This window comes from Jaculus jaculus, chromosome 17, assembly GCF_020740685.1.
Source record: "Jaculus jaculus isolate mJacJac1 chromosome 17, mJacJac1.mat.Y.cur, whole genome shotgun sequence".
Classification (NCBI taxonomy): domain Eukaryota; kingdom Metazoa; phylum Chordata; class Mammalia; order Rodentia; family Dipodidae; genus Jaculus; species Jaculus jaculus.
In genome coordinates, this window is record NC_059118.1 from 23,597,532 (window position 1) to 23,620,313 (window position 22,782).

Below are 22,782 nucleotides of genomic sequence, written 5' to 3' on the forward strand. Positions count from 1 at the left end.
CATGCTTAGGGTCCTCAGACCCCCATCCCACCTAGTGACGGGGGAGCTGCGGGGGGAGGCTTGTTAGAAACACAGAATCTCAGGTTCCCCACCCCAGACTTTCCCCAAGACTCCTCCTCGGCGGTTCTTATTTTAGCGACGGTGTGAGGAAATCAATCGATGTGGTCACTTATCAACGGGACGCCACTCAGCCCTTTATGCCCGCCTCGCACCGGCTCAGCTGGGCTAGCAACCGAACCCCTAGGGACATCGGAGCGGGGCGCGGCCCAGGGCAAGTTGATGATTGGCTCGTCTGGCCACGTGACCGGCTCTGGGGCCCTTTCGCGAGCTGTGATTGGTTCTCGGGGACTTTGACGGACAGGGTCGGAGGCGGGCCAGATCCCGGTCGGAGGGAGTCTGTATGGCGCGCGCGGGGAGAGAAGGGAGGGGGGCAGCGGAGGGGCGAGAGCGCGAGTGCGCGTGCGCGAGCGGCGGGGCTTTCTCCGGAGCCGTCGGAGGGAGCCGGAGCGCTTCTCCGGAGGTGAGCGGAGCCTCGGGCGGTCCCTCCGGTGCGGGGTCCCGGGAAGCGGGGTGGGCAGGGCGCGGGGCCAGGGCTGGCGGTTTGTTCGCCTTCCTGGGAAGCCCTGCTTTTTAAATTTAAATTTATTTTTTCGGGGCGGGGGTCGGAGACAGCTCCATCGCACGCTCCTTGCCTCGGTTTCCCTTTTCCTATACCCTCCGCTGCTGCATCTCCCCACATCCTCCCCGCCGCGGCGGCGGTGCTGCCCCAGGAGGGGGTACCCACCGGACAGCCTCGCCTCCGCCTTTGTTCCCCGCCCGGAGGGCATGCTGGCATCGGGGCCCCCTCCCCAGGTAAAGGATGCGCGCGGAGCGACGCGGGGGCGTCCCCGGTGCTGGACCGTCCTGGGCTTGGGGGAAGGTGGCTTCCATGCAGTGGGACCTGTCACACGGGAGTACACAGGAGAACAAAAAAAAAAAAAAAAAAAGAAAGAAAGAAAAAATGTAGTGTCACTTTGGCCGAGCTCGTGAGACTGGAACTCGAAGCTGAATTCCTCGCGCATCCGTGCGACGAGCCAGCAGCCTCCGGCCTCCCCCGTGCGGGCGCGGGCATCGCGGCGGCCACCGAGCCCCCGGGGCTGCCCGGGGAGGGAAGGATGATGCCCTGTCTGCCCGCTGGACCTGCACACCGGCTCTCATCCCCACACTTCCACCGAAATCCAACGCTTACGCTGGCGACCTGCCTTGCCGAGACCTGACGGAGATGCGTTAAGAGGCTAGATGCATTACTATTAATAACAATGATTATTTCTAAAGCACTTGGGGCCCCGGTAGAGCAAGTTTTCATGAGGGGGTCTTGCTAACGGGGTGGGGGGGATGACAGCCAGAGTGTGGCTCATAACTGGGGAGCCGGTCAGGAGGGAAAAGCCTGCAGTGAACTGCAGACCAGACCGTTACGCACACAGATGCCTCTTCAAGAAGATTTAGGAAGCCGGTGGAGAGGCGAGTTCTGTACATTTGGAGGACTGCCGGAGTGGGCACTTGTTTTCAGCGTGTTAATGAGCTGTATAGGGAAGGGGAAAGGAGGGTCTAACTTGAACTCATGCAGACCCCTCTAATTCTTTGAAAAATGTATGTGTTTTTTTTGGAGGGCGGGGGGGGGGGGGACCTGTTTGCCTGCCAGAAGAGATTAAAGGAGGAGTAAGGATGTCTCCTTTAAGTAGTACTTTACGGGTAGGGGGAGGATGGTGTGTCTAGTAGGAGTTTAAGAGCTGATTGAAAGACATATCTCCCAAATTTCACCAGACCTTTAATAGCAAGGACATTACACATCTTAGGCTGAAAAGATCCCTTAAGTTTTTCCACTGGTTGACTAACTTAGTGTACCTGGTAATCTCTTTAAGAAATGGTTCACCTAACCTCCGTGAAGAGCTCACTGTTTTTCTGGGGTTTCAGTACCATTCATTCAGAACTTATTGGGATTCTTCTTGAACAAGAATCTCCTCTGGGCTCTTGGGAAGTTGTGTTTCTTGAGGAAACAGTCTGATATTCAAACATCTAAAACACACCCCACGCCTGTGAAATGTCTCACTGAAAAATATCTCAAGTCTACTAGGTGGGTTCTTGTATTAAAATTTTATGTTGGAGGCCCTACTTAAGTCTGCCAGAGGAGTCAAACTAAGGCTTATCAGCTGCAGCTAGTAAACTTCTGGTGGCTTTTCTGGGATGAAAGTTCAAGGATGGAAAGTTCAAGTTCACAGCTCCGTGGGGATGCCACAGTGACCCCCTGGCTGAATGACAGAAACAGGGGCTCTCACTCGATAAACTGGAATGGAGCAGATGAACAGCGTAACAGAATGTAAGCTGGGATGCATTAGAGGGCAAGAAAGGAGTTTGCGGGTGAGGTAGATGGCGTGGTTTAAGAAAAAAAACATAGGCACTTTTGTTTGTAGAGTTAAAAAACGGTCGTTTTTGTATATGAACTACAGAGAGGGCGTGTAATGTTTGCTTAACCCATGGAAGAGAATCAGGGGTTGGAAAAGCTTGAGAAACTCTAATCAGGTCACGCAAAGGCCCACAGTAAGATTGGCATACGTAGTTCAGCTTGGTGGAGGCAATGTACCTCTGTGACCTATAGAACAAGCTTTCATCCTCTGATTCAATCAAAGCCCCCTGCCCTCCCCCCCAGTTCTGCTTTCAAGGCAGGCACAAAGATCATTTCTGTTGTTTCTGTCCCCTGGGTCAGAAACGGGATGGAGAGGGAAGGAAAAGAGATTAGAGTCCAACATGTATGGTTAAGCAGCAGTGCCCTTTAAGGCGGATCACTGTCATACTTTGTAACTGTAAGAGCCCTCAGGGTGACCTGCCTCTGGGCGCCTTCCTTAAGGTGCATGCTGAAAGATTAAGCTAGCTTACACCACCACAGATGGGGGTTGGGGGGGGTGCTGGGTGAGATCATCTGCTGGGGAGGCTCTGGGGAGAGGAGGGCCTGGAGTGAATTCAGTGAGGCTCCACTGCTTGCCTGGAGACAGCATTTCCAGGCTCAGAGCTGCCTCAGGATCCCCTAGCCAGGCTGACTTGCACTGGGCTTCAAGAGTGCCCGCAGCTCACATGGTGGAGAGACCTGGGGAGGTTCCAGATCTCCAGCTGTGAGGGTCAGTTAGTTGTGCCTGTCTGGTTGTCTAGAACACACTTTGAGGGGCTGCTCTTTCCTCTTTCCAAGCTTGGCTCCTGTCACCTACAGGTCTCAAAAAAAAAAGCCCGTTGTGCCCTCCACACCAGTAGATGGCACTGTTGTCTCTGGGAATTCCTGGAGGGAATGATTATGAGCTGTCAAGAGTAGCTGAGAGGCTCCTGGTGTAAGGTTGTGTCAGCTCCTAGTTAAATACACTGTCAAAAACAAAAGAAATAATTTAAGAAATGGAATAGGTGAAAGCTCCGAAAGCCTGACTGTTTACATAAGGTACAGGTGGCACGTGCGCTGGGTGCTGGTGGATTGTGGCCAGTTTGTACGCATGTGTCACTGAGAGGAGAAGCCAGAGGGTGAGCTGACAAACATCACACTACAAGATTTAAAAGAACTTGGCGTACTTTTTTTTTTTTGATTAATTAAACATGATGTTGGTGTCACGAATTGGTCTAAATTCCCAACAGCTTCGTGTGCAATTGTTTGTGAGTAAAGCTGGTTTACACACGGGACTGGTGTACATGTGACTTTTAAACCTGACCAAGAGTCCACGATGACGTGTTGTGAAGAAGACAGCTCTGCCAGGAGTGGTAAAACTCATCCTGGTTAATCACTGTGCCTCAAGACTGTCTACAAAAGATAGGTCCATTCTTCTTAAATTTGGAAATTTCTAACAAGCGTCTTTAGATTTTTCTTAGCTAAGATTGTTAAAAACTACCCAAAACTTCAGCTTTTTCAAACGATTTTTTAAATTGTGTGTGTGTGTGTGACTGCAGGCCTGTAAAGTCAGAGGACAAACTTAAATGTTCATTCCCTGCCTTCCGCCTTGTTTTGAGGCAGACTCTCTTGATTGCTATGGTGTTCCCCATCCCAGAAGGATGGGGTTCTAGACTTGGGTCTCAGGTTTGCACAAGTAGTTTACCCATTGAACCATCTCCCCTGCCTCCTTCTTTCTCCTTATCCTTTTTTTTTGGGGGGGGGTGTTCTTGCTCTAGCCCAGTCTGACTTAGAGTTCACTATGTAGTCTCAGGCGATCCTTCCTTTGCCTCCCCAGTGCTGGGATTAAAGGCGTTCACAACCACGTCCCAATAGACTGAATGGGCCTGTCGGGGTCTCTGGCTTCCCAGCCCTTAAACCTTTCAGCTGTAGTCCATTCATTTTATCTCCCAGGTTTGAAATAACCTTTGCTGTTCTTTGATTGTTACATTCTGATTTGTGAAGTGGATTTTGTGGAAATGAATCCAAGAAACGTGAGTACTTTTTCCAGCAATGGAGAGGTCATAGTGTGGGGGAAGAGTCTCTACTCTGACCCTGCCCGAGGTGCAGGACCCTGCCTTTGGGAGCCATTACTTCAGAAACCTGTCACCTGTACAGTTCCCGGCGTGGGGCTCAGCTTCTTTCAGGTGTACTGTGGTCTCTGTCCAGCGAACTGATGAGCTAGCTATTACTACCAATGGCAGATCCTCAAATCCCACTGATGCAAGGCTTCAGTGGTCATAGTCACAGTAGTTTATGAACATTGCCTCATCATGTGACCATTACTAAACCTCTGCCTTTCTCACCATCAGTTTTTTTCTCACTAGCATTTTTTCCCTCACTTTTACTAGGTTTTCTGAGAGGGTGAGTGTCTTTTGAAATCGTTCTAAGCCTAAAGTTCTGTGTCTAAAAATTCTTATCCGATAATTCTGAAGCCTCTAGAAAATTTTCAAGTAGAAGACATTCTTATACTTTGAATCTAGGGCAAAAAAAGAAATCTTGCTAATGTTTCCTTCCGGAAAAATGGTGTTCCACTGGTATAAGACCCTGATGTTCAGCTTTGGAAGGACTTCTAAGAGATTGTCTAACCTAACCTTATTGGCCCCAGCTAAGTGCCTTACGAAGATATTAAAAATGGGTAGTAGTAGAGAACTCTCTGGCAACGGGGACCTGAACGTGGGACTCACTGCAGTTTTTGCTCCTCCAATATGACTTCCTTTACCCACCCTTGGGACACAGAAAATGCTGTCTCTACAAAGGGCTGGGCCCAGAAATTTCAATGATGAATTCCTGGATGCAGGACTTTAAAAATATTATTCATTTATTTATGAGAGAGGGAGAGGCCTCTCTAGAGAAAATGGACTTGCCAGGGCCTCTAACTACTGCAAACAAACTCCAGAGCATGCGCCACATGTAAAGCCTCTGGCTTTATGTAGGTACTGGGGAATTGAACCCAGGTCTTTAGGCTTTGCAGGCAAGCACCTTAACCACTGATCCATCTCTTCAGCCATGGATGTAGGATCTTAAAGCTACAGCATAAATAGCTTTGGATTAGGCAGAAGTTCAAGGCCTGGCTTTTCTTTTTAGTCTTTTATTCACTTACTGACCCTGAATGGGATCCTTTACTTTGTATCTTTGAGTTTTCAAAACTTCTCTGCACACTGTTTTCTGTAAGAGCAAACTTTCACCATCTTGGAATGGTTTCCCACCAATAAGATGTTCTTACTTTTATTTGTGAGTTTTTTTGACATCTTTATATATGTATGTAATATATTTTGAGATATTCTTTAATTGGGTCCATGGACTCCCAAGTCTGTATGGATAAGAGCGTGTTTCTATGTAATTTGCTTCCTTTGATTTTGAGCAATTTGTCTTTCATACATTTAACACATTATTCTAAAAAGAGAGGCTTCAAACTTTATCATACTAGTTAATGGGTCTGTGGTACCAAAATAGGATGAGGATTCTAGTGTCTAGAGTAGGTTCCACAAATTTGTCAAAGGGAGAATTTTTATTTTATTTTATTTTATTTCTGAGACAGGGTCTCATGTAACCTAGACTGATCTCAAAATTGCTATGTAGCCAAGGCTGGTCTTGAATGCCACATCCTCCTATCTCTACATCCCAAGGATTACAGATATGCACCATCACACCTGGCTTCAGAAGGGGTAGTTCTGTATGAGCGTTTGTTATATGCATATATGTGTGCAGATGCATGTGTCCCATGCATACTTGTGTAGAGGCCAGAGAAGGATTATTTATTTATTTATTTACATTTATTCACTAGAGAGAGAGGAAGAGAGGGAATGGGTGCACCAGGGCCTCTAGCCACTGCAAATGAACTCCAGATGCATGTACCACCTTGTGCATCTGGCTTATGTGGGTACTGGGGAATCGAACCTGGGTCCTTTGGCTTTGTAGGCAAGTGCCTTAAGCACCAAGGCACCTGTGCAGCCCAAGAGGAGGATTTTGATTTCCTTCTCTATTGTTCTTCTTCCTTACTTCTTTGAGATAGAATCTGCACCTTGGACTGACCTTGGAGCTCATGGTTTCTGTGTTAGATGGTTTGACTGTCTGTCCCTGGTGAACCTTTAGTCTCTGCCACACTTAGCACTGGCATGCCTGGCTTTTTATGTGGGTGCTGAGGATTGAACTCAGGTGCTCAAGCTTGTGTACCAAGTACTGTTACCACTGATCCATCTCCCCAGCCCCAACGGGAGAATTCTTGACTGAGGATCTGACATCATAAGAGAAAAGGATTGAGAGTGGCATGCAGAAACCAACTCACCAAAACTAGTAAACTTTACTTTCATTAAAATAGTTCACCAGATGACGATGCTGAGAACAGCATTTTCCATCTCAAATTAATAATGGATGTGCAAATATTGATTTCCCTTTTTGGTTCCTTGGTCAATAAGTACCCTCCTAATTTCACCAAAACACTTTTCATGTTGCTGTATTGGCAGTGCCGTGCACACTAAGGGTTGTCATACCCCATTATCCAATTTGACTTCCACATATTCAGTGCCTTTCTTATTTTTGACAGTAATTTTTGACTCCTTTCATTTCTGAAGTGTTACGTCTGCTATCTACAGTGGGCTGTGCCATTAGCTGCCTGGATCCATTTGGATCTCAGAGATACAGAATGCAGGGGTTTAAAAGCATTGCCTGTTTCCTTTATTTGTACCCATGTTGTACCGTAGGAACCTGTGCTCCTTTTTGGCTAATTATTTCTCCTTACTATTTGCAATCCCAAACTCCCTCTTTTTCTTGACCACGGGTAGGAGTGACTCAGAATTTGTAAATATTGGAGGTAAAATTTCTTATTTCTGCCAGAAGGTATACAGAAGTTATTTTGTGTTCCATCCCCATTTTGGACACATGAGAACATAACTTTGATGGAGAATGATTCTATTGTGAAGATTATTTGCTTGAAAATCTCTTGATTTGTGTCCTATGGCACCTTGCCTACGCTTGGTAATATGATGACTCATGCCAGTAGATGCCACTTTCTGGTCCCCTTTTTGGCTGTAGCCCAGGATAATATTTGTTTTTGCTTTAGCAGAAGAATAAAAAAATGCCTATCTGCTTTAGGAGTTTATTGATTAAATTCATGAAATGGAGATCTAATCCAGATGTCTGTTTACCTAAGTCAAATTTCTTTTACTAAGTTATTGTGAAATTTGGTGAGAGAGGGTGAGTTAACTCATTTATTTGAGTTTGTTTCCTTGCTTAAAAATGAGGAAAGAGAGCAAAGACCACTTAACTTCCTTCCTTTTCCAATATCTGGTGACTCAGTGAAACTGTATCTGGTACCCAGCATAAATAGATGTTTAAAATGCTGATTAGTTGGAAAGTCTTTTATAATCTATCCAAGTCAATGGCAATATAAGTATTTTTATATCTGAACATTACTTTGTGTAGAATGTTTACAAAACTATTCTCTCATCCCATATCTCCTGTTCTGCGCATAGTGTGGCCACAGAATCAGTATCCCATGATACTGCTTGTTAGAAATGCTATCAGGCCTCTCCCATGACCCACCAACTTGGAATCTGTGTCTCTTCAAGATGTCTAGATGGGGTGCATGGGCAGTAAACTCTTGAGAAGTGCTGTTTTGTTTCAGCTGGAGTCCTGTGCTGACCTTGTGAGGGAGGTAGGATTTTTTTTTTTACAGAAGATGAGGCTAGGACCCAGAGTTGTTAAGCAACTGGGCCAAGGTCACTTTGCCTCTGTCTCACCCAGAGCTCCCTAATCTAAACCTAATGTTGTGTTCTTGGTTGGGCAGGGTAAGCCTTGTGTGATAGACCACTGGATGCCCAGCCGATGGGATTACATGTGACTGTGTGACTGACTTTATCTAATGGACAATGTGCATAGAAGTGGGCACATGCCATGCATCACTTTGGGGGAAGATAAGTGTGCACATGCACACACACACACACACACACACACACACACACAGAATACCTGCATGGGTCCCTCCAACCTATTTTACATTTCTAGTGATCTGGAATGGAGAGGGCTCTGAGGGAAGCCTTGCATATTCTTATAATCTCAGTTGGCCTGAGTGCCTTGAGTCACTACATGAAGTTCATAGTAGCGACTGAGTTTCCACCTGGTTCTGTGCACACTGAACCAGAACTGGATTTCTATTGAGCCTGAATCATTCTAGAAGTTGGGATTTATGTAATAAACACCTAGCCTGCTTTAATAAATTCGCTTGAATTGTGGCTCAGGACGTGAAGACGTGCTTCCTTTGGTCTGATGCACTCTCGTTTTTGTCTTTGGCAGTTGGTGATCCATTGGTCATGGTTGGACACGCAGAAGCGAGTGAGCTGTGAGACGCTGTGGAGCTGATGGGTCCCGAGGATGTAAGAGCGTCTGAAGGCCTCCACATCCTCCCCTCCAGGGTAAGGCAAGGGGATTCCCTTCCGTTGTTGTGCCGGTTTTGCCAGATCATAGAGGCTCTTGTCTCACCAGCCTCTTGGAATCTGTGCAGTGGGGTGTGCTGTGTCTGTGAAAGGCTTCGAAAGCATTATGGATGCAACTTGTTGATACTCCAAATCAAGTACGAAGAGAAAACTGTGACTGAGTAATGGGATGGGTTCTGTGCATGGAAATATCTCCATGCAGGGGTGTTCAGCGAGTGTGTTTGGAGTGTGATTTTCATGGGCAGTGGATGTTGAAACTTCCAGAGGAGCAATGTGGAGGGGGATATGTGCCTTTTCCTTGAAGCTTTATCATATCGCTATCTTAGATCTCCCTTACCCATCACCTGCTCCTCCACAGATTACTCCACTTAACTTTTCTTCATTAATAACATTGTTTATGAAGGAAATAGTTTGTCAGGGTTGAAGTTCCGGGTTTGATGGGCCATCATATTACAAAGCACATGGTTCTGCCCACCTTGTACTAGGCAAGCCTGTATCTCTGGAAACCACATGCCCTGCCACACCCGGTCTGTTTGCAGTCACTGGTGCAGTGTGTGTGGACATTGGAGACATCATAAATATCATAAATAAGGCTGGCTTTGAGGTTTGTGTGTGCCCCAAATTTTCAAGGCCAGTAGGCGAAATTGAGTTTCATAGCTCTTCCCAGTCCAGATGTAGTCCCAGGAAGAAGAGAGGAGTGGTCACTGCTTGCTTACTTCTCCAACTTCTGCCACTTAAGCAACAGCGAGGCCCCTTGAAGAAGAAATGAAACAGAGCTATGGATGGCTAAGAAAGCAGGACAGAGGGCTGGAGAGAGTGCTTAGAGATTAAGGCACTTGCCTGTGAAGCTTAAGGACCCAAGTTTGATTTCCCGGTACCCACATAAGCTAGATGCGCAAGGTGGCACATGCATCTGGAGTTCGTTTGCAATAGGCAGAGGACCTGGTGTGCCTATTCTTTCTCTGTCTGCCCCTCTCAAATAAGTAAATAAATACAATATTTTAAAAAAGAAAGCAGGGATGAATTTCAAAAATGTACCCAGCCATAAGATGGGATGTTGGTTGCTGTGGAGCTTCACGAGAGCTGTCCTGTTACACGGGCTCAAACAGAGGGCACCAGGAAGGCAGTCGTACTGAGATGCCTCGTGTGGCTCAGTAATGAGCACAATTTACTGAACAAAATAGACTATTAAGGGCTGCAGCTCTCTGGAGATTCCGGTAAGTGCACATCATTGCTGACGCTTACGAGATAGCAAAGCGGGCGAGGCGGCCCCAGGTCAGGCCACAGAGGAGAGGTCCAGGTGAGCCGTCTGCACAGACCTCAGCACGGGGCCTGCAGGTGGCTCCTCAGAGGAGCTGGGCCTCCCTGGGTTTTCTTGTTACAAGAAAAGAGCTTGACTTTGCTAGCTTCTTGTTTTCTCTTTATATACCTTCCGTATGCCCTTTATTTAAAAAGTAGCTGAGTGGGCTGGAGAGATGGCTTAGCAGTTAAGGTGTTTGCCTGCAAAGCCAAAGGACCCAGGTTCAATTCCCCAGGACTCATGTTAGCCAAATATACAAGGGGGTGCACACGTCTGGAGTTCATTTGCTGTGGCTGGTGGCCCTGTAGTGCCCATTCTGTCTCTCTGTCCCCCATTTTCCCGGTCACATAAATAAAAATGAAAAGTAGCTGAGAAGTGTAGCCTAGTAGAAATAGCACATGGCTGGCCTGTTTCTGCACACATCATGTGGAGGTCACATGGCTGGCATGTTTCTGTGTATACATCATACAAGGGTCACATGGCTGACATGTTTCTGTGTGTACATCATACAAGGGTCATGTGACTGGCCTGTTTCTATGTAGACATCATATGGGGATCACTTGACTGGCATGTTTCTGTGTATACATCATACAAGGTCAGGTTGTGGAGGGAGTGATTTTTTTATTGACTAGAGACAAAACTAAGTAATGTTTGGATCATAGTTCCCCTCAAGTCTTGGCAAGTTTGAATGAGATAATTCTTCTCCCTATATGTTGTAGGGTATGTAACATGTTCTTGTCCTTAACCTCTGCCCACTAAATGTCAGTAGATCTTTCTAGCAATTGTGACTATCAAAAAAGTCCCTCAACGGTCATTGGTGAATGTTTTCTGATAGGCAGAATCAACACAGCTGAAGGAATAGTTATTTAATCTGCATTCACTAAGTTTCTCTGGGACTATATTTTAATTTATTGAATTTCCTCCTTCTTCAGTTTTCCTACCTATAAAATAGCCATACCTTAATGATTGTGCCTCAGGAAGTAAGGTACATGTGACGACTTGGATTCTGTCAAAGCTAAGCGATGATGATCTCTCCAAACTTTCAGGGCCCCCAAAATCACTCCTAATCTTCCTGATGGCATTAATGGAGGGACAGGGGGAGTTGGAGGAAGAGTGAAGGGTTAGTGGTGTGGGGAATGATGAAGGGTTATAGATTCTGAGTTTATTTGAAGGTGTTGCACTCTAGCTCACTGTAACAGTACGTTCTGTATGCAGGCTTTCCTTTGCAAAGCTCATGAAAAGGCAGCAGGGATGAGGTGAGGAGACGGCTGTTCCAAAGAGTAGTCATGGAAATCACATCTGACAGGGTGATCTCTTAATGTAAAAGTGACTCATGTAAAATGAGGCCAGAGGACATAAAGAAGCAACCTCCAGGAGAAAAACACCCTACCAAATGACTGCTGGCCCAGATCAATTTTTGCAAGTAATATAATGAAGAGCAAAGGGTGCACTTTTATTATAGGACCTTTATACTCGGATTCCTTCCGTGTAGGTCCTTGGAGTGAAAGATAAAATGTTTTTATATGGCCCACATTCTTTTGGTATGCCCCAATACTGTGTGTAGGAATAATGAAGGAGGTTATAATTCTAAAACAAGCCTGAAGTAATCCATGTTATTTTTATTATTGTCTCAGTTCTGCTATGAGATAGGACTGCTGCAGGGATTAGATCGGGCCTCATGTTTCTTGTCCATGCTTGTGAAGTTTGCACCTGCACTTTACATCGGATCTGTTATGTGACAAGCCATTGTAGACAGCCACCTTGTTTCTTTGGATTCTGGACTGTGTGTGTGTGTGTGTTCATTCCTACCTGTCAGATATAACTTGTAAAACTGTACACAAGCTTGGGAAGGATTCAGTGTACCTTCAAGTATGAGACAGTCCCAGGCACAAGAAAGGTAACCAATATAAGGGTTACTTTGGTGGAATTAGGCTACATTCAGGTACTTTTTTTTATTTTTGGTATGCTGCTCAGAGTTCAGTCCCTGTGTCAGTAGCATCGGGATGATGACCTGGGTCCTTGTTAGAAAAGGTACAAATCTAGGCTGGAGAAATGACTTAGTGGTTAAGGCACTTGCCTGCAAAGCCTCATAACCTGGGCTTGATTCTCCAGTACCTGCTTAAAGCCAGATGCACAAAGTTTCTCATGCATCTGGAATTTGTTTCCAGTGGATAGAGGCGCTGGCACACCCATTCTCTCTCTCTGTCTCTCTCTCTCTCTTTCTCTATGTTTCTCTGCTTAAAAATAAATTAAAATTAAAATTAAAAATGAGTTGAAAGGTACAGACCTATTTATTGGAGTCTCTCAGAGGAGGCCTCATAATCTGTGTTTTAACGGGAGCCTCAGTTAACACCGATGGATACTTGAACTTGAGAATCATTGTTCCATCTAGTGGTGTGTGATGTGATGTTGTGACTTCTCTCTTTTTTTTTTTTTTTTTTTTTGGTTTTTTGAGGTAGGGTCTCACTCTAGCCCAGGCTCAGGGTGGCCTCGAACTCACAGTGATCCTCCTACCTCTGCCTCCCAAGTGCTGGGATTAAAGGCATGCACCACCACGCCCGGCTTGTTGTGACTTCTTACAAATTGTGTCTTTGTGTGTTTATGATGGAAAAGGTCCAGAAAAAGTACTTTTCCAGGTGGTCAGAATAGATGTATAATTTTCTCATGCTAACCACTTGGGTCATTTTCCCAAATGATCTTTCACCAGAGGTGTTCAGCCTTTTGACATGGCAACATAATATTGTCATGTTGTTATCGACAAATATGGTGGGCCACATTCATAACTGCCTTGGAATGTGTGCAACCCGTAGGTCTCAGGTTAGATATGCATAAAGGCCTTTTTTGGCATTGGCTTATATAGTAACCATTAGCTACATGTGACTGTTTAAATTATTAGAATTATAATTCAGTTCTTCATTTGCACCAGCTGTGCTTTAGATGCCCTGTAACCATCACTAGAGAGTGTCTACTGGATAGTTGTGCTCTTCATTAGGGTCACTCTGTGTTTAAACCCACTACTGTAGAGACCACGCAGCTCTTGCGATAAGACTTCAGCTCATTCTAAGCAGAATTCCTTGGGAACATATCCATCCTGGGGAGACTTTCTGTGAGTATAGCTTACTGAACTTTTTACCTTTGCTGCAACATCTGTCTGCTGCAGACAGTGCCCTGAGTCGGTTTGACATAACTGAATGCATTGCCTCGAAAATGTTTGCTCTTGAATCTAGGTCTGCTGAGTCGGCTCTTTCCACCCTTACCCACCTCCGTGGTGAAGCTTGTTTGTGCAGGATGTCTTTTTGATGTTGCCTGGAGCTCTACTGAGAGTCTGGAAGAGGTGACAGGAGAATTTTCGCCTGCCTTTCTTCCAAGCCCCAACTTGGCTCGGAACAGTGCGGCATCAGGGTATTAAGCCCCCAGCCTCACCTCTGAGGAGTTAGCCCTGGAAGAATGAGCCTCTAAACTCTGAAGCAAATTTCCCAATAGATGTGGCACAGCACAGTTTCAGCCATCAAGCCCGTTAGCAGTGTGGAAGCCTTTTTGGTTGATATTATCTAGTACTATTGCCAGTATTAGTTGCTCTGAAATTATCATTAAGACAAATGAAATGATAGAGAAATAAAGACACACTTTATAAAAGCTTTAATTTAAAGTTAACTGAGCCCTAGATTGTTTTGCATGGCAGAGGGAATTAGAATGAGAAATCTGTGTATTGTTCATATGATTGCTGGCAGGGAAGGGAAAGGAGGCTGGAATTGATCCTCGAATAGCCTTCACTTCACTGACTCATTCTGAGAGGGACACATTGCTTGTTCTTTTTCTGCCTGCCTTTCTCTATCTTTTGTTAAAGTACTTTTTTGAGTAGTTGTAGGTTCAAGCAAAATTAAAAGGTACAAAGGTTTTCTGTATACTTCATGCTGCTACATACGCGTAGGCATTCCTGTTATCACCACCCCCACTAGAATGGCAGTTGCTACAACTGATGAACCTATCATGACATCATAACTATCCCAAGTCGACAGTCGACACTGGCGCTCACTCTGGGAGTATGCATTGTTTAATGTGTACAGATGTGCATCTGCCATTAAAACATCATGATCAGTATTTTTGCTGCCCTGAAAATCCTCTCTCTTCTGCTTATTCTACCCCTAAACTTTCTATTGTCACATTTTTGCTTATGACCTAGTTGGAGTCACATTACAAAGCCTTTTCAGTTGACTTCTTTTACCTAGAAGTAGGCATTTACATCTCCTCCATAGTTGGAGAACTCATTTCTTTTGAGTACTGAATAATGACCTCATCATCTCTATGGACCAGACCTGATTGACTTGTGTCCTTTCATCTACCTAATCCCCCAAGCTTGGGCACTTTGTGAGTAAGGACACTCTAAACACACTTGGTTTTGTGTGCACGTATTTCTACCTCTTTGGGGCAAATATCAAAGAACATAATAGCTGGATCACATTGTAATAATGTGTTTTATTTATTTATTTTTTTAAAGCACCAAACTGCCTTCTACAATGTTTGTACCATTTCACATTTCCACCAGGAACGAGGGTTTCTATTGCTGCATCTTCACAGCATTAGGTATTATCAGGGTTCTTGATTTTGGCCATACTTCTAGGTGTGTAATAACATCTCACTATTGTTTGAATTTGAACTTCCTGGCTTCATAAGGATAAGGAACATCTTTTCATCTCTCTATTTCCTATCTAGATTGTCTGTGTTTGATCATATGTCCATTAAGAGTTTTAGCCCATTTTCTTACGGTTGGGTTTTAAAGTTACTTTTTATATTTTGAATATATTTTATCATCTTTTACTGTTTACATCTCTTTTGTTTTGCTTTTTGGCTTTTTGAGGTTGGGTCTCACTCTAGCCCAGGCTGACCTGGAATTCATTATGTAGTCTCAGGGTGGCCTTGCGACCTCTGCCTCCCGAGTGCTGGTATTAAAGGCATGTGCCACCATGCCAGGCTTGTTTTTTTTTTTTTTTTTTGAGGTAGGGTCTTGCTTTAGCCCAGGGTGACCTGGAATTCACTACGTAGTCTCCAGCTGGCCTTGAACTCATGGCGATCCTCCTCATAGCTCTGCCTCCCAAGTGCTGGGATTAAAGGTGTGTACCACCATGCCAGCTTGTTTGTGTCTTTTGAAAGTACTTTTTCATTGTGGGTTGTCTTCTTATCCTCTTGATATTGACTTTCTGAGAGTTGAAGTCTAATTGTAATGAAGTTCAGCTTATCGGTTCTTTTCTGGGTCATGCATTTGATGATGTATCTAAAGTCATGGAGGTCGTTGAGGTTTTCTTCTGCCTCATATGTGTCTCTTGGTATTGTGTGTTGCTCTGCCCTTGGGCCTATGATCTGTACGAGTCAGTTTTGTGAAGAGCATAAGTTGTGTATCTAGGTTTACTTACCTAGTTTGGCACATGGATATCTGCTGCTCTGGAACTATTTGTTTTTGAGGTATGATCTCACTGGAGCCCTCTCTCCAGACCCAGTAAATTACTTGCACTGTAAACAAATTCACTTATCTTTTTTACTAACTTGTATCTCTTATTTTATTTTCTTATCTTACTGCTTTAGATAGGATTGCTAATAAAATGCCTGAAATAACTGGTTACAGGCATCCTTGCCTTATTCCTAATCATAGTGGGTAAATTGCCTTTAAAAAAAAAAAATAGGGTTTTCCCTGTAGTGTTTTTGTATGCCCTCTCTTTTAAGTTTGCTTTTATTACTGATTTTGTATGCCCCAGTTGTTGGGGAGGACCCAGACTTTTCAAGAAGGGGAGGTATATTTTCATAGAATGATGCACCATTCTTTTGAAATTCCATGCCCTAATAAGGCTGTTTAATATCCCTAGGTACTAAATTCCCATACTACTTTAACCAAGTAATGTGTCAACCAGTTTCTAAGTATATATGATTGAAAATAACACTGGTCGAAAGAGATGAGACTTCTGTCAGGAACAGAAAGGTTGTTCCAGCCTGTTGCAGCTCGAAGGTGTATCTGCACTGACTGTAGGCTGTAGTTGGCTAGTCTATATTTATTTCCTGACTGTTAACTTGGCTTGTTGTTTGCATTTTGGCTTCTCCTCTTTGGTCCTTCTGTTCCCTGTCTCCTTTATTGTCCTCATAACTGATGAATCAGTTCATAGTTCTGTAGGAGCAATCATCTCTGGCAATCTTAGGGGGCTGATGTTTAAGGCTGTTCCAAACAGCTGAGGCCCTGGATGGCTTGCTTCTGTATGGACCACAAACCTGCCATTCTTCTTTACATATATTGAACAGGGGATCTTTTGTAGCTATAAATCTGGAGTTCTTCACTCCTAGAATCAATGTACTTGGTGTTTGTCTGTTATGGGTAAAATAAAGAATTGGAGGATTATCGAAAAACCCTGGATAAGTTAATAAGTTTTAAGATAAAAAGTTTAGTAGCTATCATGAAAAAGCATTAATCAAGGCAGGCATAATGGCACATGCCTTCAATCCCAGCACTTGGGAGGCAGAGGTAGGAAGATCGCCATAAGTTAGAGGCTACCATGAGACTACATAGTGAATTCCAGGTCATCATGAGCTACAGTGAGACCCGACCTTAAAAAAAAACAATAATTTATTGGGGCTGGAGAGAGGGCTACAGTGAGACCATACCTCAAAAATAGAGAAATGACTTAGAGGTTAAGGTGCTTGCGTGTGAAGCCTAAGGACCCAGATTTGATTCCCAAGTACCCCCATAAGCCAGATGCACAAGGTGCAGCATGCATCTGGAGTTCATTTGCAGTGGCTAGAGTCCCTGACATGTCCATTCTCTGTCTCTCTCCTTTTTCCCCTCTCTCTCTCAGTTTCTCTCAAATAAATAAAAAAATATTTTTAAAAGAATGCATGAATCTATTCATGGCTTGTAGAAGTCTTAGTGTAGAAAGGCAGGGAAATTGCTGCATAGGGTGATTAGAAAACAAGGGTTAGAGAGTTTCACATAGATATAGATTCTTTTCATCTGTTAGATGAGATTCTCTCAGCTACCCATGTGGCCCACAGGAGCAACAGCTAGGTGACTGTCTAAATGCTGAAAGACGTTTTAACATCTTTGACAGGTGTTACTCAACAGCTGGCTTTGAAAGATTCCAGTTCTCATAACAAAAATAATTCTCCTCATTCCTCTAAAAATAAATTGCATACAAATGTCATTTGGTGGATTAGTATTTTACTAAAGTGGACTTAATTCTTCCATAGTGTGTTTTTTTTTTTTTTTTTTACTTTCCGACCCCTGACCTTGGAGCTTTGGTTTCCTTTGCACCAGTGATTTTGAATGGCTTTGCAATAGAATGCATTCTGATATTGCAGAAGGCTCTGCCTTTATTTACAGTTCTGTCTTAGGACAAGAAGGATGGTCCCGGCTCCATTTGGATGCACACAGCTGTGAGGGAAGTGGTCCAGGGCAACACAAACAGCCCATCATTCCATTGAATTCATTTAAGACTCTAACACTTCTCTTCAAGCAGCTGGATCACGGGGTACCACATACAGAGTCAGTATTTTCTTAAAGGGGCACAGCTTTTGTTGAAAGAGAATTCAAAGAAAAGGAATTCAGTAAGGCTTCTTCGACTGCTGGTCAGGGAAAGAAGGTCAGTAGTTATTCAAGGGTGAAGGGGACCCACTTTCTCCCCAGCTGCTGACTGCCAAGGTGACAAGAGAAAGTCTGAGCCCCTTGTTCAGTTTCTCTTTAGGTTCTCTGAAGGGCTCTGTCCCATGTATTAAATTTAAAATGATGCAAAGGGAAAATGTCGAATACATCCAGTTAATCTTGACAAGTATTCCTGTTAATTCTTAACAGAAAGATACTCTATACATATATCTTTATATATGTAATCACGCGTTTCAAGAATAGATGAAAATATCCCATTTAAATTTCAAGGAAGCACTAATCTTGAAGTATAAACTAGAGATAATGTAGCTCAAATTTGTGCATATGCAATGTTTCTCTTTTTACAAAAATAAAACAAAATTACATGAATTCTCATAGAACTAGGAATTCATTTGCAGCCCCACGGTAAAAATTCTGTAGCAATGATGAAGACATCTGCTCTCTCCAGGTTGTAAAGAGATTCTGGGAGATGAACAGTGCCTGCAGTCCTGAATCTTGGAATCCAGTCCCACCACAGGACTCCCGGTGAGACTGCTAGCTAGGGGACAAGTACTTGGGGGTACAGATGCTTCTTTAAACATCTAGAATTGAAACCCTTAGCCCTTCTGCACTGTCCATTCAATTCTTCCTGGCCTGTGCTTCATGAGCCCACCATTGAATCTTGGCCTAACATACTCTCTGCAAAAGTGACCCATTCCTGTCAATACCTCTGAGGACGAGCAAGCAGGCAGACAGGGATGAACATGTTTCCTCAAACTATCAAACCTACACCTTCCCCATAGAAAGAACTGAATAAATCGTTTCTGAAATATTCAGTTTATTGACGTTAGTGCAGTGTTTGCTGAGCATTATATGATAGGTTACTACTTGGCAACCGTCAATTTAGAAAATGATATTTTGACTTTGAGAGACACAAATCACATATTAGAATAGTGCTGGACCTTTGATTTCTGCCCCTTCATACTTTATTTCCTTCTATTAGCCTGACTCCCCTAGTCCTGAATTCTCTCTGTTTTCTTCTTTCAGTAGACTATGAGGGAAGAGGAAACTAAGAAACCACAGGAGCAAACTCTTAGTTCTGTGGTTCCCAGCTAACTGCACACGGGTGTTTCCCAAGTAGACGTGAAGGTCAGCTGCAGGCTGATAGCAGCTTCCCTTGCTGATTTCTTCCTACCTTGTCCATGCACAAGCCTAGTCCTCACTCAGCTAGTCATTGGTCCTAATCTCTCTCCTCTACACAGAATGACCTTTTATTCCTTTCCAGCAGCCATTGATGGTATTTATAGATGAGCATAGTGGTCATACATTTTATTTTATCACACTTTCAAACTGTGGCTTTAGGGAAAACTGGTGTCTCTCAGCCTCTGTGCAAGTATGAAGACCAGAGTTCAGACCCCCAGCTCCCACATAGATGCTGGATGGGTATGGCAGCCTGTCTGTCATCATAGTGCTTGGGAGGCAGAAACAGGGACAGATCACTAGGGCGAGCTGCTAAACTAGATGAGCAGAATCCGTGAGCTTTGGGTTGAAGTGAGGGACTCTGTTTCACTAAATGAAGTGGAGCATGATGAAGGGAGACACTTCTCATCAACCTCAGGTCTCCACGTGCACATTCACATGTGTGCCCACACACATACAAACACAAATATACACATGCAAAAAATATAGAGGGCAAAAGGTATGCATGTCTAAGCGGTCAAGGTGTGGACTTCCCATCATTGACTCATTACAGTTTCAGCTCAGCTGTAGCTAGCAAAGTGTTGGGATAACTTGTTAAATTGTTAATCTGTTCATCCCTGGGGGTTCAGCTTTGCCCTCCTGGAGCATTGCCCCCATTTGGGGTGGGGTCAGGTGGTAGCTCTGTCCTGAAAGGTTTTGCTCTTCCCAGCATCCAAGGTGACTGTGGAGGGAACGTTAAGGACAGCAACTCATGTCTGCAACTTCATCCCGAGCAGACGTAGCATAAAGACAGAGGTGTCAAGCTTCCGTCCTTCATCTACTCTCCCCGTTATTCTGAATCAATGTTCTTCAGCCAAACTATCCTCTAAGTGTCTGGATGTTCTAAGTGTTTCCAGAATGCTTCTTTCAAACAAAGTTTTCCAAGGCCCAGCTGTAAGGCTGTTTATACTGAACACCATTTAATAAAGTGCAGCGCAGCACTCCCCGGGGCTGCCTGGGTAAGCCGTCGGAGTTGCTTTAAGCGGGCTCTGTGCATATTGATTCCCCGTTAGAACATGGTTAGCAGGAACGCACCTGCCAGCGGCCTCGAACAGTGGCCGCGCTCCCCAGACAAGCTCTGCCTTTGTCTCACTGCCCAGCTGAACAGCCTGTCGGAGTTTCTTCGGTTCCTTTTATCTAAAACCCCACCCTCAACTCTTCACGCACGTGATGTAAACTTCCTTTCTAGAAGGTCTATAAATTTTGGTTTCTCAAAAGCCACTCCTTTTACTCTGTCCATTCTCTCCTCATTCCACCTTTTTCTCTGATCCCCTTACACCCTGACATACCAAACTGAGGCTTTCCATTTTTTTTTTTCTACTCAAAGTAATAATAAGTTCCATGCTTGAAATACTTTTCCAGTTTGGCCTGTGGCTTTTTGGTTATTAATACAGACTAGCAGTAATTTCACATGCAAGTGTGGTTGTCATTGAAGTAACTTTGTCTCTTCTTGACAGTAAGTTTACTGGTGAGATAAAGTACACACTAGTAGATTCTTCTTTGCCTGCCTGCCTATCTATCTATCTATCTATCTATCTATCTATCTATCTATCTATCTATCTTATTAATTAAGCCCTTATTGATTATTTTTCCCTCAGGACCTTGAGTGAAATGCACCAAAGATCACAGGAATATTGTATGTATGAAAGGATAGGATACAGTGTCTTTTTGGTGTCCTGTTTTGGACAATAAAGGTGGCTACTTTCAGGCCACGTCAGAAAGATCAGCTCTTCTAGCATCTGTGGATGGGGAGCTTTGCAGGTGGGCGTCTTCGCTCCATGACTCCTGGTGGGAGGAAAAGTGAAGGTGGTCGCAATTGAGACGCAGAGACAGTGTGTCACTGCGTCTTGTTACTCCTTCTCAAAGAAGGCACTGGGCCGTCCACAATGCTTTAAACAAAGTGTTGAATATTTTAAAAAATGTATTTATTTATTTGAGAGAGAGAGAAGAAAGAGAATGTGTGTGCCAGGGCCAACTGCTACGGTAAATGAACTCCAGACCCATGCGCCACTTTGTGCATCTGGCTTTACGTGGGTATTAGGGAATCAAACCCAGGCCATCAGGTTTTGCAAGCAAGTACTTTTCACAACTGAGCCATCTCTCCAACCCAAAACTATGAAAATTTGAAAAGCTTCAGGGCACCCTAAGGAGGTAAGTAAACGGAGGGAGGTAGCAACACAGCTCCCACATGTGACTGTGTGTTGATTTGTCTACGGTCAAATATCCTATAATACCTTCAGGTTCTTTTGTCCTCCAGTGCTACAGAGGAGACCTGGGGGTCTTGCATGTCTAGGCAAGCAGTGCTGTAGTACTGAGCTTCACCTTCATGTCCAACCCCCTCCACTTCCTGGCCTGTGGGACCATGGGAACGTTGCTCCTGCTTCTGGAGGCAAAACTCGGTGTTGTCATCACGTCCGTATCTTGCTGTGGACCGGGTCCTTGTAATTTCCATCAGAGGAGTTCAGTGGAGGCACAACACAGCAGAGGATGGTGGAGTTTACTGTAGGGTGAAGCAGAAGTGGGTGCGCTCTGAAGAGGCACGTGGCAGAGGCCAAAGGGTGTTCTGCGTCGGCATTACACTGCTTTCCTAGCGCTCGCTGGTTTGTCTGAAGGATGTTTTCCTGTCCGGTGACTGACTGATAAGCGCATTTGGGTCGATTCTCACAGGAGAGGACAGTGGGATGCCCTTGTTTTTTTATTTTTATTTTTATTTTTATCAGAGGCCTCCACTAGGCGACAATCCTATAACCTTCCTGACAGTTCTGCATCCAGGGTCAGACTCAGAACCCATTCTTCTGAATGGTAACGAGAGTCCTGCAATTCTAGTTCCTGGTTTTACAAGGTGCATATTATAAGAACCTGTTCATCCTCGGTGACCTCCAAGCTTGCTAACAAGGATGCAGGAGAAGAGCTGTTGGGGTGGGGCCCTGCCTAGAATGGACTGACAGACCCATAATGGGTTTGCTCCTGAGGAAAGCAGAGGACTGGTTTTGTTCCTTTTTGCATGTCAGAGTGGATCTGTTCTCTCTGTCATGGCTGCTCCATCTGAGATTCCCTTTCAATACCATTTGTCTGGGAGACAGACCACTAAGTGTATTGGCTACTCACTGGTGCCTACAATTCTTTCTTTCTTTTTCTTTGAGAATAATAGAGAAAGGCAGAGGGGTGGGGAGAGAATGAGCACACCAGGTCCTCCAGCCACCGCAAACAAACTCCAGACACATGTGCCACCTTCTGCATCTGGCTTACATGGGTCCTGAGGAATCGAGCCTTGAACCAGGGTCCTTAGGTTTCACAGGCAAGCACTTAACCACTAAGCCATCCCTCCAGCCCTACAATTCAATTTTTCAGGAGCCGCCCCTGAGACACCCAACAAAAGGAGACTAAGAGAGGCCAAGGGCGATGCTTTGTTCACAGTTGAGCTCCAGGCCTCTCTCTTTAGGATCTCTACTCCATAGGCAGAGGACTTGTTTAGGTCTTGGAATGCCCCCATTGCATATCTGTCTCCACTGTTCCACTCTGAGGCCTCTCAAGGTGTGGACCATGCCAGGCACTGCTTCTGTGTATTATGCCTTGGCTGCTGTATGGGAAACACATCCCATTCCTACTTCCAAGTTAGAGCTCTTGGTGGTTTGGATCAGATGTCCCCCATAGATGCAAGTGTTTTGAGTGCTTGGTCCCCAGCTGGTGGCAATTTGGAATGTAGAGCCTTGCTGGAGGAGGTGTGTTGCTTGGGGTGGGATTTGGTGTA

General features: G+C 44.6%; 1 protein-coding gene across 3 annotated transcripts in view; it reads left to right on the plus strand.

Moving 5' to 3' along the window:
• The first annotated feature begins 435 nt into the window (after positions 1-435).
• Positions 436-22,782, plus strand: part of Tmem108 (transmembrane protein 108) — a 356,822-nt gene continuing 334,475 nt past the window's right edge. For 2 of the 3 annotated variants that reach the window (XM_045136943.1, XM_045136941.1), the window contains exons 1-2: positions 650-852; positions 8,735-8,853. The gene's annotated coding sequence lies outside the window, so the exon portion shown is untranslated. Of the gene's footprint in view, positions 521-649; positions 853-8,734; positions 8,854-22,782 lie in introns of those variants that run through there. The other variant, XM_045136942.1, reaches the window with a different exon arrangement.